The 26,819-nt window shown below is 45.7% G+C and overlaps 1 long non-coding RNA gene across 1 annotated transcript; it reads left to right on the top strand.

Moving 5' to 3' along the window:
• Positions 1 to 26,733, top strand: LOC136619795 (uncharacterized). The gene is made up of 3 exons (XR_010791036.1): positions 1 to 60; positions 26,440 to 26,528; positions 26,605 to 26,733. It is a non-coding gene; the product is annotated as an uncharacterized lncRNA (long non-coding RNA).
• Positions 26,734 to 26,819: the final 86 nt, after the last annotated feature.

Raw genomic sequence — 26,819 nt, 5'->3', positions numbered from 1 at the left:
GTTCCTGGGAGGAAACGCCGATGTGCAAGAGGGGCTGCCTGCGCAGAGACCATAGTGAAAGTAAGTGCAGTCAGTGAGAGGGAACGTCCTCGGTATGATTAAGAGGGGGGAGGGGGGTGAGTGAGGGGTGTTCTGTGTGTGATGGTGAGTGGGGGAAACGAGGGGTGTTCTGTGTGATGGGGAGTGGGGGTGAGTGAGGGGGGTTCTGTGTGATGGGGAGTGGGGGTGAGTGAGGGGGGTTCTGTGTGATGGGGAGTGGGGGTGAGTGAGGGGGGTTCTGTGTGTGATGGTGAGTGGGGGAAACGAGGGGTGTTCTGTGTGATGGGGAGTGGGGGTGAGTGAGGGGTGTTCTGTGTGATGGGGAGTGGGGGTGAGTGAGGGGGGTTCTGTGTGATGGGGAGTGGGGGTGAGTGAGGGGGGTTCTGTGTGATGGGGAGTGGGGGTGAGTGAGGGGGGTTCTGTGTGATGGGGAGTGGGGGTGAGTGAGGGGGGTTCTGTGTGATGGGGAGTGGGGGTGAGTGAGGGGGGTTCTGTGTGTGATGGGGAGTGGGGGAAACGAGGGGTGTTCTGTGTGATGGGGAGTGGGGGTGAGTGAGGGGGGTTCTGTGTGATGGGGAGTGGGGGTGAGTGAGGGGGGTTCTGTGTGATGGGGAGTGGGGGTGAGTGAGGGGGGTTCTGTGTGATGGGGAGTGGGGGTGAGTGAGGGGGGTTCTGTGTGATGGGGAGTGGGGGTGAGTGAGGGGGGTTCTGTGTGATGGGGAGTGGGGGTGAGTGAGGGGGGTTCTGTGTGATGGGGAGTGGGGGTGAGTGAGGGGGGTTCTGTGTGATGGGGAGTGGGGGTGAGTGAGGGGGGTTCTGTGTGATGGGGAGTGGGGGTGAGTGAGGGGGGTTCTGTGTGATGGGGAGTGGGGGTGAGTGAGGGGGGTTCTGTGTGATGGGGAGTGGGGGTGAGTGAGGGGGGTTCTGTGTGATGGGGAGTGGGGGTGAGTGAGGGGGGTTCTGTGTGATGGGGAGTGGGGGTGAGTGAGGGGGGTTCTGTGTGATGGGGAGTGGGGGTGAGTGAGGGGGGTTCTGTGTGATGGGGAGTGGGGGTGAGTGAGGGGGGTTCTGTGTGATGGGGAGTGGGGGTGAGTGAGGGGGGTTCTGTGTGATGGGGAGTGGGGGTGAGTGAGGGGGGTTCTGTGTGATGGGGAGTGGGGGTGAGTGAGGGGGGTTCTGCGAGCCGGCACCTGACTTCACTATTAGAGGTATGCTAGAACCGAGCCGCTGTATTGGTGACTGAGGGCTCAATGCCACAGCTGTAAGCCTACAACACTGTGGGAGACCACCGGCATCTCACACATTTCCCAACCATGCACGCTGCCGGCAGGGACCACATATGGCCTTGTGTAGCACTGCACATGCACAGGGGGATTCTTTTTTTAATTCCCCACTCTGTTTAGAGTGACAATGCGTATGAAAACAATGTAATGTGTATGGGCAGTGTATCATACAAGTGTACAGGGCTCACGTTACGTGGTACGCAGAGAAAGAGAGCATGCTGGGATTACCACGTGTGCATAATACGTGGTGAAAACCTGGTCGTGGACATGAGCCCTAACATGTGATAAAAGTTAGCTCATGCTGTCTCCAATGTATGTGTGCCTGTATTATGTATGTGTATATAGAATTATTTTTTTCTTTCCTGAGGAAGCAAAGCGTGCCTTGAGGCTTGTGTTCTGGATGTTTTAAAAATCTAAAACCCCTGATTACTAATGATCCATTGATGGGTCATTAAAAAAAACAGTAATGTAGCTAAAAGTGATATACAAGGAGTAGCTGTGAAAAGGAGTGGTGGGTGGACGGGTCTGGAAGGGGGCCCCAAGCTAAACTTTTGCACCCGGGCCCATGAGCCTCTAGCTACGCCCCTGCACGATATATCACAGCTCATCCTCCCGTCTCCCCCGACTCACCGTGTTTCCCGCCAGTGATGACTGCCGCATCCTCCTGTCAGCAGCCCGGCTCCCATCACCGGAGTAATGTCCTCCGTCCGAGACTGTAGCACTGAGGCGGAGAGTGAGGCAGCCGAGGAGGAGGGCTCTGCTCTGTCACCAGCCTGGAGGATGTCACGACAGGGGCCGTCTACAGAATACATGTCCCGACAGACGGCTGCAGTCCCCTTCCCACGGCCGTTCACACACTGCGGCAGCGGCCCCCATTCTGTAGGGAAGCAGCTGGTGGCCCTATTGGGGCAGATGAAGAAGCCATGGCTGGTGGCTGAGGGTTCTGCGATGGCTGTTACCTCACAGCCTGTCTCAGGGCTAGTCACACATCCGTATGTTTACAGCGTATTACATGGGATCTGTACGCCGTGCGATACGCGGTAACTCAACATCACTTACATTGCTGTACGCTTATCAGAAGGAACTGCGTAATACACAAGCACCATTAATACGTGAGTTAGAGCCCATTATTCTCTATTGCCAAGCATATATACGCGTATGTATATACAATTACATGCATACGGGCGGGGGTATACGCATCATCACTAAGGGGAGTATAAAAAGACACAGGTGTGCTGCGCATGGCGGGGTGCGTGAGTACACAGTCATGTGCAGTAGGATTTTGCCGCCATATGCACGGTCACAGCCGGCTCCACGCTGCGCTTTACACTTTTGGCCGTGTGAGCCCGGCCTTAGAGCTTCTTCACACGACCATATGCAGAAAAACACTCGCCGCAGCGCATTATAGTGAATTAAGTATATTTGCGCTCGTGTTTGCGTGTAGTTCTGTACTTTGTGCGAACGCAGGGCCAGGTCACACGACACACCCCTCCGTGGATTAAAAAACCATTTAGCTTTATAAGCTCCAGATGTGTTGTATTCCCCGTGTTTTGCGCAGTGTTTCACGCTCCCTCTTGCGTATTTGCGCTCCTCCCATAGACTTCTCTGGGGGACTTTGCTGCACAAACCACAGGAAAATACGACAGTTCCTACTTTTGTCCAAGTACGCAAAATCCTCGTGCAAAACGCACTCATCGGAGTAAATACATTGACGTTCTATTACACCTTTGCTTTAGGTACGCAAAAGCATGCGCAAATATGGTCATTATGTTGGCCATCGCTCCCGGGCCTGGCGTCAGCTGAAGGTCTTCCTCTCTTCCCTCAGGCGGCTGCAGCCTACCGGCCATGCTGGGGCCAAATGTATGAGCCCCCCAGGCAGGGCATCCCTCTCCAGGTAGTCGGAATAATGACAGCCCAGTTCCCTAAGGGCTCATGTCCACGGGCAAAAGAAGAATTAAAATCCGCAGCGGATTTTAACTCTTCTCCTGCCCGCGGATCCGCGTCCCATAGGGATGCATTGACCACCCGCGGGTAGATAAATACCCGCGGATCGTCAATAAAAGGGATTTTTAAAAAAATGAAGCATGAAAAAATCTGGACCATGCTCCATTTTCGTGCGGGTCTCCCGCGGGGACCGCTCCCGCGGGCTTCTATTGAAGCCTATGGAAGCCGTCCGGATCCGCGGGAGACCTAAAATAGGAATTTAAAAGAATTTACCCATCCGGAGCGGACCGGGAAGGTCTTCTATTCCTCACGGCCGGATCTTTCTTGCTTCGGCTCGGCGGATGTGCCCGGCGCATGCGCGCGGCACGCCGGCGACGTGCCGAGTTCATCCGCTGCCGAAAAAGAAGATCCGGCCGTGAGGAAGAGAAGACTTTCCCGAACCGCTCCGGATGGGTAAATTCTTTTAAATTCCTATTTTCAGCGCTCATGTCCGCGGGGCAGGAGGGACCCGCTGCAGATTCTCCATGGAGAATCCGTAGCGGGCCTAATTTTCCCCGTGGACATGAGGCCTAAGGGCTCATGTCCACGGGCAAAAGAATTAAAATCCGCAGCAGATTTTAACTCTTCTCCTGCACGCGGATCCGCACCCCATAGGGATGCATTGACCACCCGCGGGGTAGATAAATACCCGCGGATGGTCAATAAAAGTGATTTTAAAAAAAAATGGAGCATGAAAAAATCTGGACCATGCTCCATTTTCATGCGGGTCTCCCGCGGGGACGGCTCCCGCGGGCTTCTATTGAAGCCTATGGAAGCCGTCCGGATCCGCGGGAGACAAAAATCAGATTTTACTCACCCGCTCCGTTTCTTCTCTTCGCCGCCGCGTCATCTTCTCTCAGTCGCGGCCGGATCATTTTGCTTCGGGACGGCGCATGCGCGGGGCACGTCACCGACGTCATCCTGCGCATCCGCCGGGCCGAAGAAAGAAGATCCGGCCGCGACGCAGAGAAGATGACGCCGCGGCGAAGGAAGTATCCGGAGCGTGCGGGAGGTGAGTTAATTCTGATTTATTCTGATTTTCAGCGCTCATGTCCGCGGGGCAGGAGGGACCCGCTGCAGATTCTCCATGGAGAATTCGTAGCGGGCCTGATTTTCCCCGTGGGCATGAGGCCTAAAGGTGCCTACAGGCGGAGCGATTATCGTTCAAACAAGCGAAAGCGAATAAAAATCGTTCAGTCTAAACGCGAGCCAACGACTGGACGACAAACGATATTCATTCGCGTTTCATTCATTTTCTGCAGGCATATACGCCACCATCGGCTCCTTCACTTATTGTTCCGTTTATACAGACTGAATGATTCAACAATGGATCTGCCTGTCTAAACAGAGAGCACAAGTGAACGAGGCCGCGGTGACGCCATTCGCCCGGTCGAACAATAATATAATCGGCTCGTCTAAAAGGACCTGAAGACAACTTTATATTGAACAACCCGATAGCTAGGTTCAGTCTCCGGGGGACGGAGGTTGCAATTAGTTACAAACCCGCAACTAAAGAATAAGGCCAGTTTCACACGGCTGATAAGATCGGGTGAGATTTCTGCGTTGCGAGACGCACAAACATGAATCCCATTCATTTTAATAGGTTCATACACATGAGAGATATTATCCCACATGGCAGCACGGTGCTATGTGAGAAACAGATCGCAGCATGTTCTATCTGGCTGCGATATCGCCCATTGCTTATTGAAAGCAATGGGAGAACGCGGTCATCCTCCATTACAGCAGCGGCAGGAGATTCCTTCATCCTCTCGGGGAATCCCTTAAGATGTGGTGGGGAAATCCCTTCAGCCCTGACTGGGGTGAAGCGATTCCCTGCGGGGATGAAGGAATCCCCTGCTGCTGCTGTCACAGAGAATCTCCCAGAGTTCTCCCACTGCTTTCAATGGGGCTGGCGCTGCTGCCACATGAAAATGCCTCACATCCACAGGTCTTTCACATGACCTTCTGTAACTAGTGCTGCTTAGAGTATATACAAGATTACTACTTGTACCCATTAGGCCGTGTTCACATGGTTGGACCTCCTGTAACTAGTGCTGCATAGAGTATATACAAGATTACTACTTGTACCCATTAGGCCGTGTTCACATGGTTGGACCTCCTGTAACTAGTGCTGCATAGAGTATATACAAGATTACTACTTGTACCCATTAGGCCGTGTTCACATGGTTGGACCTCCTGTAACTAGTGCTGCATAGAGTATATACAAGACTAGCTGATATACCCGGCTTTGCCCGAGTTAATTTGGTACTGGTGTTTATCTGGTGTTCACACGGAAAATCTTACGAAGTCGTGGTTACTTTAGAGATACTGAAGAAAAACATATGTTCACCATTTTGCATAGTTCTCTGCGTTACCCAGGAAACACCACGTGGAGGAAACCATGCGACGTTTCCTTTATATAAAATGTCATCAGGAAGTGAGAGAATTAGATTACGTACATAAAATTTGGACACTAATTCTTTTGCGCTTAGAATTGACTAATCGAGTTGGGACCCATTAACTTTTCATATTTATGACACAATCAATGCTTGTGTCAAATTTCATGTTTTTATGACATTGGGAAGTGAGAGATTTTCATTATCTACGTAACATTTGGACGCTAATTCTTTTGCACATAGAATTGAATAATGGTGTTGGGACCCATTAGCTTTTCCTGTTTATGACATAATCAATGCTCGTGCCAAATTTCCCATTTCTATGACACCGGAAAGTGAAAAAATTACATTCCGCACGAAAAATTTTGAAGCCAATTCTTTTGCGCTAGAATTGAATAATCGAGTTGGGACCCATTAGCTTTTCCTATTTTGGAGATAATCGATGCTCGTGCCAAAATTCATGTTTCTACGATATCGGGAAGTTGGAGAACTTTTGGCGAGTCAGTCAATCAGTCAGTGAGTCAGTCAGTCAGTGAGTCAGTGAGGGCTTTCAGCTTTATATATACAAGATTACTACTTGTACCCATTAGGCCGTGTTCACATGGTTGGACCTCCTGTAACTAGTGCTGCATGGAGTATATACAGCATTACTACTTGTACCCATTAGGCCGTGTTCACATGGTTGGACCTCCTGTAACTAGTGCTGCATAGAGTATATACAAGATTACTACTTGTACCCATTAGGCCGTGTTCACATGGTTGGACCTCCTGTAACTAGTGCTGCATAGAGTATATACAAGATTACTACTTGTACCCATTAGTCCATGTTCACATGGTTGGACCTCCTGTAACTAGTGCTGCATGGAGTATATACAGCATTACTACTTGTACCCATTAGGCCGTGTTCACATGGTTGGACCTCCTGTAACTAGTGCTGCATGGAGTATATACAAGATTACTACTTGTACCCATTAGGCTGTGTTCACATGGTTGGACCTCCTGTAACTAGTGCTGCATGGAGTATATACAGCATTACTACTTGTACCCATTAGGCCGTGTTCACATGGTTGGACCTCCTGTAACTAGTGCTGCATGGAGTATGTACAGCATTACTACTTGTACCTATTAGGCCGTGTTCACATGGTTGGACCTCCTGTAACTAGTGCTGCATAGAGTATATACAAGATTACTACTTGTACCCATTAGGCCGTGTTCACATGGTTGGACCTCCTGTAACTAGTGCTGCATAGAGTATATACAAGATTACTACTTGTACCCATTAGGCCGTGTTCACATGGTTGGACCTCCTGTAACTAGTGCTGCATAGAGTATATACAAGATTACTACTTGTACCCATTAGTCCGTGTTCACATGGTTGGACCTCCTGTAACTAGTGCTGCATAGAGTATATACAAGATTACTACTTGTATCCATTAGGCCGTGTTCACATGGTGGAATCTGCATTACTCCGTGTGCACACCTACCGTGTGTACAAGTTGCGCCCGAGTGATTGGGGTTTAACTTGCATCGGACAACACGCGGACACTTGTCCATGTGCTGTCGGACTCACTTGGATATAGCACATAGCCATGCATCAGCGTGATACGGACAGGAATAGAGCATGCGATGAGTTAGCGGTCCTCGTTAATCTGCATAGACCCATAGGCTATAATGGGGTCATGTGCTGCCCGGGATTTACCACAGACAGCACATGGCCCAAAGGCTTCATGGAAAGAAGAGAAGTGACATGTCCCTTGTTGATGTGGATTCCGCAGCGGTGTATCCACATACAGACTGAATGCAAGTAGTTGGTGTGCGTACCTACGGCAGCTCTAATCCAGATCCATGTCAGAGATCTACCGTTAACATGCAGATTTATGCCATGGATTTCCATTGAAGTCCGTGTTGGATGTTTCTGATGCTGAATATGGCCTGACTACTGGAAGACGGGGAACAAGGGGTCTGGTGGGACAACCGTCATCGGTGGGGGGCATCAGGAGACGTCAGCAGCCGCAGGCACAAACTCTTCAGCTACTTGGTTTATGTAGGTTGAAAACAGACAAATATCCATCAAGTCCAACCTTACTAAGCGATTAAAATCACGCCCGCAAAACGTGACCAATGGTTTCACAAGCCGACATCCACAGAAGATCTGTACTTAGCTCTCCAAGATGTCTGGAACAACCTCCCTGCCGAGCTCTTTCACAAACTGTGTGCAAGCGTTCCTAGAAGAGCTGATGCTGTTGTGAAGGTAATGGGCGGTCACACCAAATACTGATTTAGATTCCTCTCTTCACTCACTTTGCATTTTGGTTTTTGATGAAACTGAGAACACTTCTTCTCTTTCTGAAAGCATTCTCACTTTGCAGCATTTTTCACACCTGCCTACGGTCTCCCTCATAGAGACATTTTTTACCACGACTAGAGCGGCGTTTTCAGCATCGCGGTATAGCGCTCCCATTGTTTTCGATTAGACCGCTCAGACAGCCGCTCGATTGCAGTGACTTTTAGCACTGTGATTTTCCAGCAGGGTTTGTTCTATTTTTGAGCGTTTCGCGTTCCTCATCAAAACTAAAGTAAAATGCTGCAAAGCCCCGCAATTTAAATCGTAGCGCTTACCACAACGCCTGTGTGAGGGAAGCCTGAAACTACTGTTGTTGTATGTGTTACATTAAGATTAGAGATGAGCGAGCGTACTCGGCCAGGCCCTTTTTTCGCCCGAGCGCCGCGATTTTTGAGTACTTCCATACTCGGGCGAAAAGATTCGGCAGGCGCCGTGTGTGAGTGGGGGGTTGCAGCGGGGAGTGGGGGGGAGAGGGAGAGAGAGAGGGCTCCCCCTGTTCCCTGCTGCTATCCCCCGCTCCGCCACGCCTCCCCCCGCCCCCCCCGAATCTTTTCACCCAAGTACGGAAGTACTTGAAAATTGCGGTGCTCGATCGAGTAATTACTCAAAACGAGTAGGTTCACTCATCTCTAATTAAGATCAAAATGTTTGAGATTCTAAAACATGAAATGACTTGGAAGTTCTGACAAACACATATATCCCACATACAAAACACGAGGCACAGGGATTACAGAATAAGGCCGCGCTCACACCTGCGTGACGGTCAGTTCACGGTTTCCATTTTTAGAGGAGAGAAAAAATGATTTATTACCCAAGTGATTTCAATGGGGTTTGAAAAATAACAGAAAGGCTTCTGTTTGCCTTCATTCTGTCAGGCCTACGTTTTTTAAACAGAAAAATCACGCTGCAGACTGCGCTATTTTATCATCCAAAGAAACGAAAATCTAATGAAATGGAAGCATACGGAAGCCTTTCTGCTTTATTGAAACCCCATTGGAATCAATGGGGAAAAAATGGATTCGTTGTTTTCTGTTTTATTTCAGTTTCTGTTCTCCAAAAATGGAGCAGAGAGACGGAAACCCTGAAGCGACCCCAACGCAGGCGTGACAGCAGCCTTATACTGCTAGAGAAGACATTTGTCACATCTTAGAGAAGCGATTCGAGGAGCATCTGAGACCTTCCGGAATCAGCAGTAGTAATACTATAATAATGCTGACTAGTAATACAAAGTATAAGGGCAGGATCAGAATCTCCATGATTTTGCTGTGATTTGGTGATAAATCCAGTCTCATGTAACACTATTTTGCTGCAGGTTTGTATTATATAGCATCTTGTAAGATCCCCGATGAATATCCTTGGTAAGGGCCTCAACACACGGGCCGTTATGTGGCCGCATGATGGGACGATACGAAACCACTGATCACTGGTTTAGTTTCCACTACCGGGACGCTCGCATGTTGTGTGCAAGAAGAGTTACGGCAGGACCCGTCTTTTCACGCTCACACACACTGGCGCGAAGTTCGAAGAGTCAGAATATGTTGGGGTTTTTCTTGTTTTTTTTTTTTAAAACCCCGCTTCATACGCTAGAACAACAGGAGCTAAAATAATTCATGCAGATTAAAAATCAGCTTCATCCCTTTTAGCAGTGATTACTTGTGTGCAGTGACCTCTTCTTCTGCTTGTGTAGAGCTTGTTGACCACTAGACGCCTCTAAGACACACAGAAGGTTTTTCTTGGGATGTAAGAAGCTGGATGGTCATATTAAGGAATTGCCGACACCTGGACCGTTCTGACCAGACTGTTAGGAGGTGTTGGGACCAGTGGATGTGTAAGGGCACACAAGGGGACTGGGCTCAGGACCCCCTCGACAGACCACCAGTAGACAACATCATATGATCGTTCGACAAGTATGAGCAGTTCAGAAACAGGTGACACCATCGTTAGACCCCTGCATCTGTTGTATCCATTTCCAGGTGTTTGGCTAAAGGACCTTTGGTCTCATGGCACACATGATGTGTACTGCCTTTGACACCCACCATCACCATTTGTAGTGGTGTTATGCACGATTAAACTGGATGCTACAAAGTGGATTCCAGTTGTCTTCAGCGATTAATCCAGGTTTAGTTTGGGCATTGATGGCGGCTGTGTTCGTGTTTGGAGACCTGAGGGTGAACACTGCAATCCTGCCTTTGCTGTGGAGCGGTACACTGCTCACACTGCTGGTGTGATGATCTGGGGGCCATTGCATGACAGTCGGCTACCGCTAGTGGTGGTACGAGGGACAATGGCAGCTCAGTGATATGTTCAGCACATCCTGCAGGCACATGTGTTGTCTCTCATGGCGGCCTCCAACAGGATAATAGTTGGCCGCCCACAACAAGGGTTTCTAGGAATGTCTCTACAACACTGTCACACTTCCATGGCTGCCCAGTTGCCAGATTTATCGCCAATAGAACATGTATTGGACCATCTGGGATGCCAACTTCGACAGTCTACGAGTTTGCATGTTCTAGAGGCTCAATTACAGCAAATGTAGACCTCCTTCCTTGGTCTCTCACAACTCACAGCCTCTCCCACTCACAGAGATGGCAATACTCTTGATCTAGTCTTCCTCCATCTCTGCTCTGCTTGCCACTTCACTAACTCCCCTATCCCGCTCTCGGACCATAACCTCCTCTCTTTGCCTGTCAAGCTGCCTAGAATCTCATCAGACCCACCAGCCTACCATATGTACAGGACCTTCAGACCGTTCACACCCAAAACTCTGGCATCTCCCCCTCCTAATTCAAATAGACTATCATATCCCAACTGCTAAAGAAATCGACTCTTGACTCGACCGATGCTGCCAACTACCGACTCTTCTCAAATCTCCCCTTCATCTCCAAATTATTAGAAAGCCTAATTTACTCCCGCCTTAAAAGCTATCTATCAGAAAACTCTCCTCTTGACCTCCTACAGTCCAGCTTCTATCCTCTACACTCGACAGAAACTGCTCTGACTAAAGTGTCAAACAACCTCCTAACGGCTAAATCGAGGGGCAACTATTCCCTACTGATCCTCCTCCCTTGCTGTTGGGGTCCCCCAGGGCTCAGTCCTCTGCCCCCTCCTTTTTTCCATTAACACAGCCACTACCATCAGGACAGACCATCAGGAGATTTGGCTGTCAGTACCATCTCTACACCGACGACACCCAGTTATACACCTCCTCTCATGACATTACAGCACCGTTTCTTCAGTATGCAACCGGATGTACGTGGTCTCTAACCCTATGTCCACTCTCTACCTTAAACTGAACCTCCCAAAAACTGACCTTCTCCTGTTTCCGCCCGCTACTAACCGACCTCATCCTGACATCTCCATCTCAGTGTGAGGCACCACAGGCCCATTCGACTCCAATCCCTCCTTTACCCCTACATCCAATCTCTGGCCTGAACAGTTCGCTTGCACCTCAAGAATATTGCTGCGCTCCAGTCGGCAGCTCTGTCCAGGTCTTGGACAGCTCCTCTGCTGAAACCTAGCCATGCTTCTCTGTTTCCCTGTCTTGTCCCCACCATGTTCCTGATTAGGCCTCCTATATAAAAATGGCCATGCTTCTGTTTCTGATTAAGCCTCTTATATAAACCAGGCCATGTTCCCGCCTCCTTTGCGTGAATATTGTGCCTCAGCAGCCATTGATCAAGCTCTACTACTGCCTGCTTCTCTGCTATTCAACGAAGACCTTCTGATAAGACCCCTGGCTTCCCTTCCGACAACGTGACCCACTTTCTCCATTTCTAACTCAACACTGAGACCTTCTGATACCGACCCCTGGCTTCCCTCTTGACAACACGACCCATCTACTCCATTTGTTCTGCCCATAAGACCTCCTATTGCGGACTCCTGGCTCGTCCCCAACTACTCTTTCCACATCTGCGGCTGCTACACCTAATGCTCCAACCCAGTACCTAAAACAGCTATAGAGATAATGTATGAATGTTCCTTATGAGAGGAATTATATACAACTGTAGAAGTGTCATGAGGATTTTTTACGGGGGTTCCAGGAGTAGGTGAATGAGCAGATTCCGCCAACCTGGAGTCTTAATGCCACACTGTATGTGAATGATAGATAATAAATGCAAGGCATTGGTTGGATGTTGGCCAAGATACATGAGCCCACTAGCCACTTCACGGTTCCTTGCGTTGTAGTGGGTCCCTACACTAATATAAATGCATCACAGAAGGGGAAATCAAGAATTAAAAACAATCACAGAAAATGGCCGTTACTTACTGAGTAAGGAGTGCATATAGATGCATCCTCTCACCATGCAGGTAGCTGACCACCAAATGGAGGAGCCAATAACACCTGTGCAGGAGACCGATAAAACAACCACTCACACTGCCTCTTGATAGTGAGGGGGGTCCTGCACAGGTGTTATTGGCTCCTCCATTTGGTAGTCAGCTACCTGCATGGTGAGAGGATGCATCTATATGCACTCCTCAGTCAGTAATTAACGGCCATTTTCTGTGATTGCAATGGGGCCGCCAACAGCAGCCGTGGCCCCATTGAGGGCAATGGACACAGACCTGCATTCATGCATGTTTGTGCATGTACATGGGTGCGCGGTTTTGTGTGCACCTATGTATGTACAAGCTCATGTGAATGCACTCTCATGCTGAAAAAAGACACATCCATCCAGGTGAGCCTATTACTCCCAAATGTTGATCCAAAGGAAGGCAAATAAACAAACAAACAGTGAGGTAGAAGCCAATTTTCCTCAATGAGGCTGGATGTCCATGGGCGAGGTGTCATTGCGAGATTCGTGGCAATAAATCGCACACGGAACTCGCATGCCAGGATTACTATGGAAAGCGTAGCCTACTGCACACAAGCAGAAAATGAAAGCGATTTTCCGCTCGTGTGATTAAAATTGCTGCATGCAGTGACTCTTCGTGGTGAGCCTATCATTAATATAGGCTGATCGCGAAGACCTTTTATTGCTTCCCCCTCCTCCCCTATGGCAGAGGGGGGAGCACTAAGGCTGCCTGTTCATGGGTGTTGCGGTTTTACGCCCGCGGGCAAGCAGATTTCTGTCGTGGAAGGACACTAAAGTCACCGCAATTATCCTATCATTATGATAGGTTCATCGAGGAAAATATCGTGACATGCCGCAAATTTTATACTTGAGCGGAAAATTGTGGCGGATTTCCATTTGTGTACATCGGGCTGCGCTTTCCATAGTTGTCCTATGGCAAGCGTTCATTGTGTTACCCGCATGTGGATTATCGCCGCGGATAACGCAATGCAGAATTGCCCGTGGACAGGAGGCCTTAGGGCTTTTACCCACTAGCGTTTTTTTCATGCTGCAATATCGCTGCGTTCCCATTGAAAAAAGCGCAGCGATATCACAGGGGAAAAAAAATCCTCCATGACTCCAATCTGGCGATTAGAATAATCCCCGGATCACCAAACCTTCTGTAGTAATCAGTGATATAACATGTAAGATTGTATCGCTCAAGAAAGGCGTCCAGGCCCCTCTTATATTCTTTTACCAACTTTGCCATCACCACGTCCTCAGGCTGAGAGTTCCATAGTCTCACTGCTCTTACAGTAAAGAACCCCCTTCTATATCGGTGTAGAAACCTTCTTTACTCTAGATGTAGAGGGTGCCCCCTTGTTACAGTCACAGTCCTGGGTATAAACAGACGATGGGAGAGATCTCTGTATTGTCCCCTGATATATTTATACATAGTTATTCGGTCGCCCCTCAGCTGTCTTTTTTCTAAACTAAATAATCCCAATTTTGATAACCTCCCTGGGTATTGTAGTCCGCCCATTACGTTTATTACTTCAGTTGCCCGCCTTTGTACCCGCTCAGGCTCTGATACGTCCTTCCTGAGTGCCCCTAGACCTCTTTTAATGCATCTGATGATCCTATTTGCCTTGGCAGCAGCTGCCTGACACTGGTTACTTCAGTTAAAGGGGTTGTCCCGAGGCAGCAAGTGGGTCTATACACTTCTGCATGGCCATAATAATGCACTTTGTAATGTACATTGTGCATTAATTATGAGCCATACAGAAGTTATAAAAAGTTTTATACTTACCTGCTCCGTTGCTGGCGTCCTCGTCTCCATGGTGCCGACTAATTTTCGCCCTCCGATGGCCAAATTAGCCGCGCTTGCGCAGTCCGGGTCTTCTCCTCTTCTCTATGGGGCTCCGTGTAGCTCCGTGTAGCTCCGCCCCGTCACGTGCCGATTCCAGCCAATCAGGAGGCTGGAATCGGCAATGGACCGCACAGAAGCCCTGCGGTCCATGGAGACAGAGGATCCCGGCGGCCATCTTCAGCAGGTGAGTATGAAGACGCCGGTCCGCCGGGATTCAGGTAAGCGCTGTGGGGGTTGTTTTTTTAACCCCTGCATCGGGGTTGTCTCGCGCCGAACGGGGGGGGGGGGGGGGGGTTTAAAAAAAAACAAAAACCGTTTCGGCGCGGGACAACCCCTTTAAGTTTACAGTTAACTAAAACCTCCAAGTCCTTTTCCATGTCAGTGTTACCCAGTGGTTTCCCATTTAGTGTGTAATGGTGACATGTATTTCCCTGCCCATGTGCAGAACCTTATATTTATCATTGTCCCTGCCATTTCTATGTTTTGCCTCTAGGTGGCAGAACTTACCTTACTATGATTTTGTACTTGCTATAGGGCACAGAGCTTTCCCTGTACAGTTCCACAGAGTTTATGGTTAAAAAAACCAGACAAATCCCATTACTATAAAAGTAGTTATTTTATATGAAACATAACTATGTTTTAACCAGCCAGCTCCTTTGTGAAGACCCGATGTCCAGGTGCGGATTTTAATTATAAAATCCGTGCGTGTCTCCTGCACAGGAGATCTGCGCGTCTTGCCACCCATAGGGATGTATTACCATCCGCATGGCAAGTAAAAGCATGCGGATATGATTTTTTTTCCAGTGTGCGAGATGCACGCATAGGAAGGAATCGCAGCATGCTTCAATTTCCAGCGGGTCCAACAGCGACGGGTTCTATTGAAATCAATGGAATCCACCCTCACCACAGCACACCTGCAGCTGTCACTGTGGAGGTGCTACAAATCCACAGGAAAGCAGGAGATTTGAAGGAGAAAAAAAAAGCCCAGACACATCCGCAGTGCTGAAGAAAGAAGATCCAGCCTGTACGGAGGGGAGCCGCGCTGGATTCGGTGAGGTAAGATAATGTTCTTCTCCTCTCCATGTCCCCGTGCACACAGGGATTCAGCAGTGTAATCCGTGCATGCAAGTGGACATAAGGCTTTAGGATTAGTTTTGACCACTCACAGATACAACTGAATATACAATTTATTCCACCATTATGGTTATAGTGTACAATCCACATGAATTAGGAGAAACAGAAAGAAACATAATTGCGGTTTCATGTCATGGTCAAAATTCTTGCAAATGGTGCAAATTTTCAGCAGTTTTTTCCTACATAGATAAGTGATAATGATGCATTATAGTAGCAGCATTCTGCTGTTTTATTACAGCTAGGCTACTAACATGACCAGCCTTTGCAATGTCTTAACCCTTTCCAATCCACTGTCTGATGTCTGAAGACATTATGATTTAAGGCTGTACAGCTCCGATGTTAGAAGACGTCCATCGGGGTTCTCTTACTGTATATTGCCAGCCTCTCTGCTGTCGGAGCCTATCCAACGTGTCACCTCATGCAGTACTTGCTTTAGCCAACAGATAGCGCCATTGTATAACGGCAGAAAAAGAGTAAGTCCCCTAGGAAAACCAGGATACAAATTGGATTGGAAAGGGTTAATAGTTGTAATAATGGTATAATGATAAGGTCTTATGATTAAAAAAAGATCAATTGATTAAATGTGTTATAATTGAGAAAGCGACCTGGCTATGTGCTAGGAAAGTAAAGGGTTTTAAAGAATACCAATACCCCTTCCCTTTTATCCATATGGCCCAGACTGCGATCATGACTTCTCCCAGTCACAACCTGTGTCTGCAGAATTTGACACATAGACATCTGTGACTCCTCAATTTTCTAGCCACCTGCCTTTGTTTTGCATACTTCTACATAATCTTCCTATCCAGAGTGGCCCAGATAGTAATAAAGCATAAGAGTATTCCCTTTTTGTGCTCTCTGTAGGCACCACAGAGTAAGTACCACTTTTAGTGCCCCATACAAAGTAAAAGTGCCTTCTTTTATACTCTCAGTAAGTAATAAAATCCTATACGGGCTCCTTTAAGTAACAATGCCCCTACTGTCCCCGTTCAGTAATAATAATGCCCCTCATGGCCACCTTCTGGTAATAAAAATAATGCCTCACTTGTCCTTCTTTTGGTAATAAGAATACTCCTCCTGATCATAATAATAATATCCCCTTTGCCCCCTATTGTATGCATTAAAATTAAAAACCACATACACTCACCTGGGTTTCATGGTCATGTAATCGCTACGTCTAGTGCCAGTCCCTAGCATTGGTGAGGCTGGAGACTGATTGTAGCAACCACGTGACCGTGTAATGTGAAAATCAGTGCAAAACCAATGCTGAGTGAACTTCAGAGCCCATGAGCCGAGAAGACAGACCCAGGTGAGTAAATGTGTTTTTTTTATTTTATGTCACTTCTGCAGTCAAATTTAAAAAAAATTGTCACCCCCAGCACCGGCCCCAGGACCCAATCGACCCACTGGGAATTTTCCTGGTGAGTTCACTGGCCAGTCCACCCATGCCTATCATCAATAGAAGACCTGAGAACAAAGATCCCCATTTCAATTTTCTGGTTTCGCCTGTCGCTAGCTGGTAATTTGACTCATTTTGACCACTACATTCCTCACTGTTTATTAGCAAGAGCTAACCTACTGGCAGAAAGCTACACGATAAGATGTGCCGCTAAAGTAGAGGATGTATATATACATTGTAGCTGCATGGTGCATCAACAAATACAAATGCTGAAGGGGTTAATATTTGCAGTTTCAGTGCACTGGTGTTGATTGACAGTTCCTGATCAATTCTGAATTAAAAGGGATTTTAATATCATATAGCTACAAGAAAAAGTAAGTGAACCCTTTGTAATTAACTCTTTTTCTACATTAATTAGTAAAAAATGTGGACTGGTTGTTATATACAGGACAATTATAGACAAACAACTGTAGTTGCCTGAGGTTGGGGCCCCCACAGCTCTTGTTTGGCTATCTCATGTGGAATGTGTATGTGTGTATGTCTGTGTCATTGTTGTCCCAACCAACTTGTATGTTCTTGCACCCCTGTCACCCTAACCTGCTCTGTGTGTTGTGAGCGGTTTCTGTCTGGGTTAGGATTGATTGGGGGGCAGAGTTTAATGTAGGGAGAGAGACAGAGAAGAGAAGATGTGGTAGGAGAGATCGGACACAAGAGGGAAAGCTGAGTCTCAGACCAGCCAGTCTGAGCCAATCACAAGCCAGGGAGATAGTGATACAAAGATGGTGGACCCAGCCGTCAGAGAGACTTTTTCCTCCCTGCAGCAGCGAAAGTACGAGTCAGAGCAGACCCCACGGAATCTGGAAGGAACACAGGCCTAGGCATTGTGAGTGCAAATTATCCCAACTAGGTCAGAAGTCCAATAATATTTGTGTATATTTATTAAAAGCGCCAAAATTGGGCAATTTTTTTTTAAATTCTCATTTTTTCACATTTTCAATTGTAATATAATAAATATGTACAAACATACTGTACACATTTTTGCTAGGATATATATTTCCATCCGTTTACCTTATTTTGGATGCAGATTTGAAAAGCTTTCGTTTTTTTAACCATTTAGAAGCCGTACAAATTTAACATTGATTACACTGCCCAATGATGATTTTGTTTCGGGCTCAAAATTAGCGTATTCTTATGTATTTTCATCTGCTGAATTCAAAAATCAACATAAAAATGACCGATTAGCTCTTGCTTTGGAGATACAGTGACATATCATTTCTTAGAGTTTACATTCTTATTTTGTTGGAGGTTTTTTTGGGGTGGGGGTAGTTCTCACACCTCTCATCTGACATAACACAACGTTCTCCATATGTTTGTAGGTTATAAACATAATAAGTGTTGCTATGACTGAGTTTCATATTGTTTTTGCTTTACCTTTTCTCAGAATTTCTGGTTTTGGAGTGCCTTTGAAGTGTAACATTTTCTATATCAAAATGCCACAAAAATGTGTAAATTTAGTGAAGAATTTTTGTTACATTTGTGGTGAAATAACATTTTCGTCTCAGAAACGCAATCTTATAAAGACTGCCTATCAGCATTATTTTGGTATGAATGTAGGGGACCGGGATAAGTCATGGGCTCCACATATATGTTTCAACTCTTGCTCAGTTAAACTACGAGATTGGCTGAAAAATAAAAAATTATCTATGGCTTTTGCCGTGCCTATGGTTTGGCAGTAGCCTACAAACCATACAGATGACTGCTATTTCTGCTTGACTCAGCCTATAAAGGAAGGATTGTCAATGAAGAAAACAGGAACAGTTCAATACCCAAATCTTCCATCTGCTATTCCACATTCAGATAGTTGACCAGTTCCTATTCCACCCCAACATTATGAGTTTAAAGTAGAAACTGAAGAAAGTGTGGAAAAAGAAGAACTCAACAAGCCTTCCACATCCCATGACCCTGACTTTGAGGTAAAAGATGATACATGGCACAGACTGAGTCACGCGGAATTGAGTGATCTCATTCGAAAGCTTGACTTGTCAAAGGAGAAGGTGTAACTTCTAGGGTCAAGACTACAGCAATGGAGTCTTCTCCAACGTCAGGGGGATCTGCTTCTTTTTTTCGGAATAAAACCAATCTGGTTGCTTGCTGCGACGTTAATGGCTGGATAAAATGTTTGAATCTGAACCATGATCCAACTAAATGGAGGCTATTCATAGACTCCTCCAAGCTTAGTTTGAAAGCTGTATTACTTCACAACAGCAACCGTCTTCCTTCTTTTCCTGTTGGTCATGCAGTTCACGTGAAGGAGACTTTTATGCAAACATGACAGCCCTCCTCGACTCAATCAAATATGCTGAACACAAGAGGAAAATCTAAAAGTCATGGTTGTACTCTTAGGAATGCAACTGGGGTACACTAAATACTGTTGCTTTTTATGTATGTGGGACAGTAGGGATAGGAAAATATTTGAAAAGAGGTCTGCAGCACTTGGAGTAGGGATAGGAAATCAAATTACATTCAAGCGGACTGGCCTGCAATAAATCTTGACTCTGCCGAGAAAAATGTCGTTGCTGAGCCTCTTGTGGACCCAAAAGATGTTCTTCTTCTACCCCTTCATAAAAAGCTTAGTTTAATGAAAAAACAAAATGGTAAGAATTTTGCCATGGATTTTGGTGCAGTTTGCCTTAGGTCTTAAAGGTTGAATTCTGCTCTCAAAACCCACATACAGATTTAGAATCCGCCATGTACACTCATTGTCAAAAAACAATCTCTCCCATAAGAGAAGTTGTTGGAATGGAATGAAACTTTCTCTCTGATATTTGATACAAGTAAGTGATTACAATATCAGTGCAAAAGGATAATTTATTGTGAAAAACTGACCCCTTGAAAGGAGGCTCTAGTAGTCAGTGTAAAAGGTTGCCGTCTTACCTGTGGCCACTCTACTCGCCTCAGTGATGGCCTTTTTAGTTCCGCTTCTTGTACTGCGACATGCGGAGCATTCTGCTTTTAGGACATCTTGTTGTGTGACCACTACATATCCAGTGTGGAGTCGTCAATCACCCTGGTACCATCTATAAAAAACAACTCAAAATATGCATTGTTAACAAGGGCTTTCAGTAACTTTTTAAAACTTAAATTTTCTTGTTGCATCAATGCTAGACAATCAGGCTGATATTCTATTTCAAAAAGATCAGAATCTTGTTGCAAAAAATTTAAAAATGGCTGATTTGCAATACCTAGATCACCTATGCCTTCTCCTCCCCCCCCCCCCTTTGAACCAGGATACTCAATTGTAAGAAGAGTAGCCGAGTTCAAGGTAGTATCACATTGTAAAAAGATTTGATGGATGCAGATAAGGCCTGTAAGATGTTAGCACCAATAACAGAGACATGAGTTACATCGGGGCAGAATAATCTACAAACATCTATTAATATTGGAAATGTGATATCCTTTAAGCAAATTAATTATTAATCTGATCCTGCCTGCAATGTCTTATCAAATTTGAGAGAGAGAAAAAAAAACAAAAAAACTTTTACTAGCTGCTCAAGATCCTCACCCCCTCCCTTGTGGACAAGAGGGATGAAACATTACGTCCTTTACATCATCTAGCTCCACCCCTTCGATATTGGTCGCTTGCGTCTTTTTTTTCACACCTTCATTTCAGCTTAACCGTCCAAGCATCCACATCACAACCAAGTAAAGTCCCATGCATGGGGGGGACCTCCATCCCTAGTCAATATCTGCATCACACATCCCACATTCATCACAGCCTGAGCACTGGGCATTAACTTTCATCCATCCATGCGCTCAAGTCTGCTCCGTCACCCCCTATTGAAGGTGTCCCAGTACACACAGACGCACAGACAAAAAAAAGTTTGACAAACAAACATACATCAGTTGAAAAACATTGAGGTGAGTGCTATAATGTTATAAAGTACATGATTCTATTGAGATGAGATTGTGAATGAGCGCTATCTTTGACAAATTATGTGAAAAAAGTTTGCTGAGTGACTGAGACATTCTCTCTTTCTTATTTACTGAAGCTATTATATGCTATATTAAACGCTAAAGTATTTTAGTTTCTGTGACCCTGAGTTTGGAGTGAAATCTGAAAGCCCCCACCTTTTGTAAAACCAACTGTTATCTCTCCGAATATGCATTCACTGACTGAGTTGTTTTGCATTTTCAACCCCTGTATAAGTAAGAATATACCTTAGAAATTGCTATATTTCCTGCCTTGTAAGACAGTATAATTAATTAAATTCATTATAAGCTTTCATTCCATTTAAGCAAGCAAAGATATTTTCAGGGTCATTATTTCATTCTCTCTACTTTGTTATCGCTTGACCTTGAAAACTAAACACAAGCTCTGCAGCTTCATGTAAACAATCTTTCTCATCTAAAAGCAAGTTCAGTTAACCATTTGCACATACAGTATATACATATATACACATATATATATCCATCAAGTATGGATTATACATATTATACACCTTTTCCTCTCTCTTTGCCAACAAATCACATGCATTGTAACCTTCTTCTCGACTTTGCTTGTTCCCCATATTTCTCTCCCTACCTAACTGCCAATGTAACCTTCAATAGACACTCTCCCGACACCCTCTTGATCACTTACTGTACTTTCCAACATTTCACTTACGGATACTTTACTAAACAAATAATGTGTACATACTTAACTTTCTCTGACTGTCTCTCTCTCCTCCTCACTCCAGCACTTTCTAGCAAACCTTGGTCTTTCAAGGCACGCTTCTTGGTCCTAAAGACCTCCTCCCAGACACCATGCTGTAATCTACCGTGCGGGTCCTTGTTACACATTTTCATAAGTTTTCTTACATTTTACACATTGGAACTCCTGTCTCTCCTCCACCAATTGATCCGCACGGCGGCGGCCCATAAAGGGCTCTGTCTTCTTTAATAAGATCTTACGCATATTAGAACAACAACAATAATAATAACACGCTCCATAGAGTGCATCCCTCTTAATTCCAAATTGTCAGCCCCTTATATACCGGCAAAACAACCGAGGGTCCTTTCTCCTATGGAACCAGCCTCACAGAATGCATCTCTCTGAAATCAAATCGTTAGCCCCATATATAAGGCAAAACAACCGAGAGTCCCTTTTTCTATGAGACCTATCTCATAGAGTGCATCTCCTCCTCAGCTAAACCATTAACTAACTAAACTAAAATCGAGGGTTCCTTCTTCTATGAGACCTATCTCATAGAGTGCATCTCCTCCTCTGCTAAACCATTAACTAACTAAACTAAAACCGAGGGTCCCTTCTACTATGAGACAAAATGAAAAGTAAGAGGAAAAAAAATTCTGCAGATACAACAATCTCCACTATTGTTAAAACACTATGGACTTCAAAGTACAAATAGACTACAGACTAGTTTCTGGGTGAGCGATTGGTGCGCATATCACGGTCAGTGGTCCATGACGGCAAACCCGAAGCCCACACGAGTTACCGTGTAGAACTCTTAACCCAACCCGTCCGGTCACAAAACACAGATAGTCCCTCCTGCTGCAAGACTCGCAGTGTAAAACACAACATAAATATATGCTGGTCTTACCTGGAGTTCTGTGAGTTGATCAGGCTCGGTTGCAGCAGGACGGCTTCCCCGTGGCGTGGATCCGGGTGGACAGGGCTGCACGGCTCCGGTTTTGTCGTCCCGGGTTTCGGCACCATTTGTCAGAGAAATTCTAAGTACAGCACCAATCAGGCCCACCCCACTTGCCCCGCTGCCGGCGGTAAGGAAGAAAACACCACACACGGAAGTCTGGTATAGTTCCTCACACGGGGACATGACTGCGCCGCGCGCTTTATTACAGATTACATGGGATCTTATACCCTTTGGTCTCATAACTAGAAATGGGTGATGAGCTCATTGGCTCAACTCCACCGTATAACCATATATGGAAAGTCCGGATTTCCGGCCTGAGATAGTGAAAGTTCAGATGCATAGTTGAACAGTCGTTATCTTGATATGGCGCCTCTGGCTTATGTACAGAAAATCACATATTCAATTAACTCCAGTGCAAAGAATCACCCACTCAATTCTAAAAAAGCAGCTAAGCATGCATTCTCCATATCTCTTCTCTCCTTCACTTTAACCTTCATCCAGTTTCTTTGGACATTCTTTCTCTGTTTGCCTTGCAAAGCATCTTGGCATATCTGATGTAAGGCGAAGTATTAAGTTTTTCATAGAGTTAGTACATATGAGAATAAAGTTAGTATACATATAAAAAGAAAGGCACATAACTATATCTATATAAATGTATATATTCCATTGTTTTCTCTTATCTACCTACAAGGATATATATATTTCCTTCTCATGGAGGCTCTAGTAGTCTGCTGTACCACCTCTAGCTTACATACAAGATGTGATAAGGGCAGCATGGAGGCTCTAATACCCTGTTGTACTGCCTCTAGCTTGCATACAAGATGTGATAACGGTGGGCATAGAGGCTCTAGTATCCTGTTGTACGGCCTCTAGCTTGGATGCAAGATGTGGTACAGCATGCATGAAGGCTCTAGTACCCTGTTGTACCACCTCTAGCTTGGATGCAAGATATGATATGGGTGGCTATGGAGGCACTAGTACCCCGTTGTACCATCTCCTGCTTAGATAAAAGATGTGATATGGGCAGACATGGAGGCTCTAGTACCCTGTTGTACCGCCTCTAGCCTGGATGCAAGATGGGATATGGGTGGGCATGGAGGCTCTAGTACCCTGTTGTACCACCTCTAGCTTGAATACAAGATGTGATACGGGGGCATTGAGGCTCTAGTACTCTGTTGGGCTGCCTCTAGCTTGGATGCAAATTGTGATACAGGGGGGCATGGAGGCTCTAGTAACCTATTGGGCTGCCTTTAGCTTGGATACAAGATGTGATACAGGCGGGTATTCTGTTGCATCATTTGCAGGGAACGGGGCTTATGGCTGGCATCAGTATTGTGGAGGGAGTGTGGGGACTCCCACTGCTTCCCTAAAAGAAGCTCTGCAACTTCCTCCTACACCAAGTCCCTCCGGCTCCTGATATGGTACTCCACTCTCCTGATGTACCACAGGATGGGGTGCCCCTGCACCAGATAGATCAAGTGCTCCTCGTCTATATAAATGTATGTCGTGTTTTTGAAAGTTGCCAACAACTCCTGCCTCCACGCTGCTCCAAACAGGCCTCCACACTGCTAAGAAGCTGATGAGCACGTCCGCTTAAATTTGCATATATTCCCATAGCAATACGCATGAAAATGCATCACAGAAACATTGCAAGACAACACAAGGCAATGCGAGAATACAGAGGGTCCTTAGGAACACATGGGCAAGAAGACATACCATTCTGAAACAAGACAGGACATGCTGCGGTTTTAAATTCTCGCAGGATCACATAAAGAGAAAAGTCGCACATGGGAATAAACACATTGAAAAAAATACATTTCATAGTTGTGTCATTTTCCGGGCTCTTGCATCGCAGAAAACTGGCGCAAGTTTCTCGCCTGTGTGATTCCGGCCTTAGAAGTAAAGAGACATTCATGTCTGAAAATTATTTTGATAGTGTATATTTTGATGTTCTGCAGCAGCTGTGGCACAGCACTAAAAAATACACCCTGCAGCTGGTAGGATAACGGTGTGAGAATGGCATTTTTTGCCACATTTTAGAGTCCTAAGGAAAATGATCATACTATATACATTTAGAAGAACTTTTATATATGGCTTTAAGCTAAGCACAAAACTTTATATTCCCAGTAAAGTAATGGAGCAGCTTAGAGTTAAGATAAGTAGGTATATTTTCATAGATGCTAAATAAACAAAAATTAACTTCAAAGTCAATTAGTTTGAATTATTATGTTTAGTTTACCTGTTTGTACAACAGCTTCTTGGATTTCGCATAAACATTCATCTTGAGCTCCCAAAGCTTTTCTGAAATTTAATTTGTTTTAAAGGGGTTGTCCCGAGGCAAAACCGCAAAATTTTATATTATTAGCCCATTCCCCCTGTCACCCCCCGTCATAAAGCAGCCCTTTTGAGCGGTTATAAACCGCATCCTACTTACAGTTTAGCAGAAATAATAACTTTTAAACTTCTCCATGTAAGATGGCGCCTGCGTTGTCCCTGGGTGCGTTCCACGGTGCAATGCTCGCTCTTCCTGGAGGCCTTCATGCGCGCTCCCGAGACGCCGGTCACGTGAGCAGGTGACTGACGTCATCGGTGGAGGCGTGCACTTGCAAATGAATGAAACGCCGCTCCAGCCGCCACATTGGCTGGTCGGCAGAAAGCGTCACAGCGGGAGGTGGAGTCTACCGGAGAAAACAGCAAACAGCTGTTTCTCCCATCTCTTGACCACACAGAAGCGCAGGTAAGTGCACCTTTCCGCGGTACTCTTTCATGCTTTTATTAGCACAGGATCATTGCCTTATGCAGTGAGTCTGTGCATGAAAAATGTATTGTGCATGCCCTGTATAGTAATGTGTCTTACATTTTTATAGTGCCTGCCATGTGCTGCGTTTTTTTTTTCCTGCTGTGTGCTGCTATCGCGACTGCAGTGTTTATTGTGCATGCCGCCTGCTTCCATTCGCCTGCCATGTGCTTATTTTTTTTTTTTTGTGCCTACCGTGTGCTTTCATGTGCCTGCCGTGTATTTTTTTTTTCTTTTTTTTTGTGCCGGCTTTTTTTTTTTTTTCTTTATTTTTGTGCCTGCCGTGTGCTTTCATGTGCCTGCAGTGTATTTTATTTTATTTTTTTGTGCTTGCCGTGTGCTTTTATGTGCCTGCCGTGTGCCTGCCAGGGGTATTTTTTATTTTTTTGGTGCCTGCCGTGTGCTTCCATGTGCCTGGCGTGTTCTCGTTTTTTTTGTGCCTGCCGTGTGCTTCCATATACCTGCCGTGTGCCTTCCATGTGTTTTTTTGTTTTATTTTGTTTTTTGCCTGCCGTGTGCTTCCCTTTTTTTTTTTTTGTGCCTGCTGTGTGCTTCCATGTGCCTGCCGGGTTCTAACATGTGCCTGCCGTGTGCTTCTGTGTGCCTGCCATGTGCTGCTTTTTTTTCTGTGCCTGCCGTGTGCCTGCCATGTCCTTTTTTTTTTTATTCTTTTTTGTGCCTGCCGTGTGCTTCCATGTTTTTTTTTATTTTTTTTTGTGCCTTCCGTGTGCTTCTTTTTTTGGGGGGGCCTGCCATGTGCTTCCATTTGCCTGCCGTGTGCTTCCATGTGCCTGCCGTGTGCTTCCGTTTGCTGCTTTTTTTTGTGCCTGCCGTATGCTTCCATGTGCCTGCCTTTTTTTTTTTTTTTGTGCCTGCCGTGTGCTTCCATGTGCCTGCCATGTGCTGCAATGTGCATGTGACTGCAAACCGCTTTGAATCAGCATACATTCCGCACAATTCATTCATACAATTATCATGCAATCTTCGGAAAATTTGCATGGAATAGACATAGCATCTGCATGCAATCTACACACAAACACTGCCTTCAATCGACACTATTAACCTGCATTCTACATACAATATGCATGCTATCTGCCTACAGACTGCGGATAATGCTAGCTATCAACAATCTGTCCACAATCGCCCAGTAATCAATCTAAAATTTGCCTAAATTATGCCTGCCATGGACCTTTAAAAGATTGTTATTAGAAAATGCTGCTGCTTCCATAACTGTTATTGAAGTGCCACTAACTTGGTGTTTTTTTGTTTTTTTAAAAGTTTTTTTGTAGTCCAATTCAAGAACAAACATGTACCAGGAAGATCTTGAATTTGAGGAGCTTGATTATTCATCCGATTCTTTTGGAGAGGTAAGTTTTTGCTGAAAATAGAAAGGTTGCAGCAAACCAATGGTAATAAACAGAATACATTTTTTTTTTTTTTTAGCAGGACTTTTAATCTGATAGCGAGGAAAATGATGAGGATTTCCCCGAAACTCGGCATTATTCGGCGGTATGTGTTGAAATATGTATAAAATTTTTTTTGTTTATTGTTTGAAACCGCAACTATGCATCAGTCCTGTACAATTTATTATTTCAATACATTATTTCATGTGTGTATATACATACACACACGTGTGTGTGTGTGTGTGTATATACATA

Source organism: Eleutherodactylus coqui, chromosome 3, assembly GCF_035609145.1.
Source record: "Eleutherodactylus coqui strain aEleCoq1 chromosome 3, aEleCoq1.hap1, whole genome shotgun sequence".
NCBI classification, from domain to species: domain Eukaryota; kingdom Metazoa; phylum Chordata; class Amphibia; order Anura; family Eleutherodactylidae; genus Eleutherodactylus; species Eleutherodactylus coqui.
Note: the sequence above shows the minus strand (reverse complement) of the source record. Positions and strands in the feature narration are given on the sequence as shown.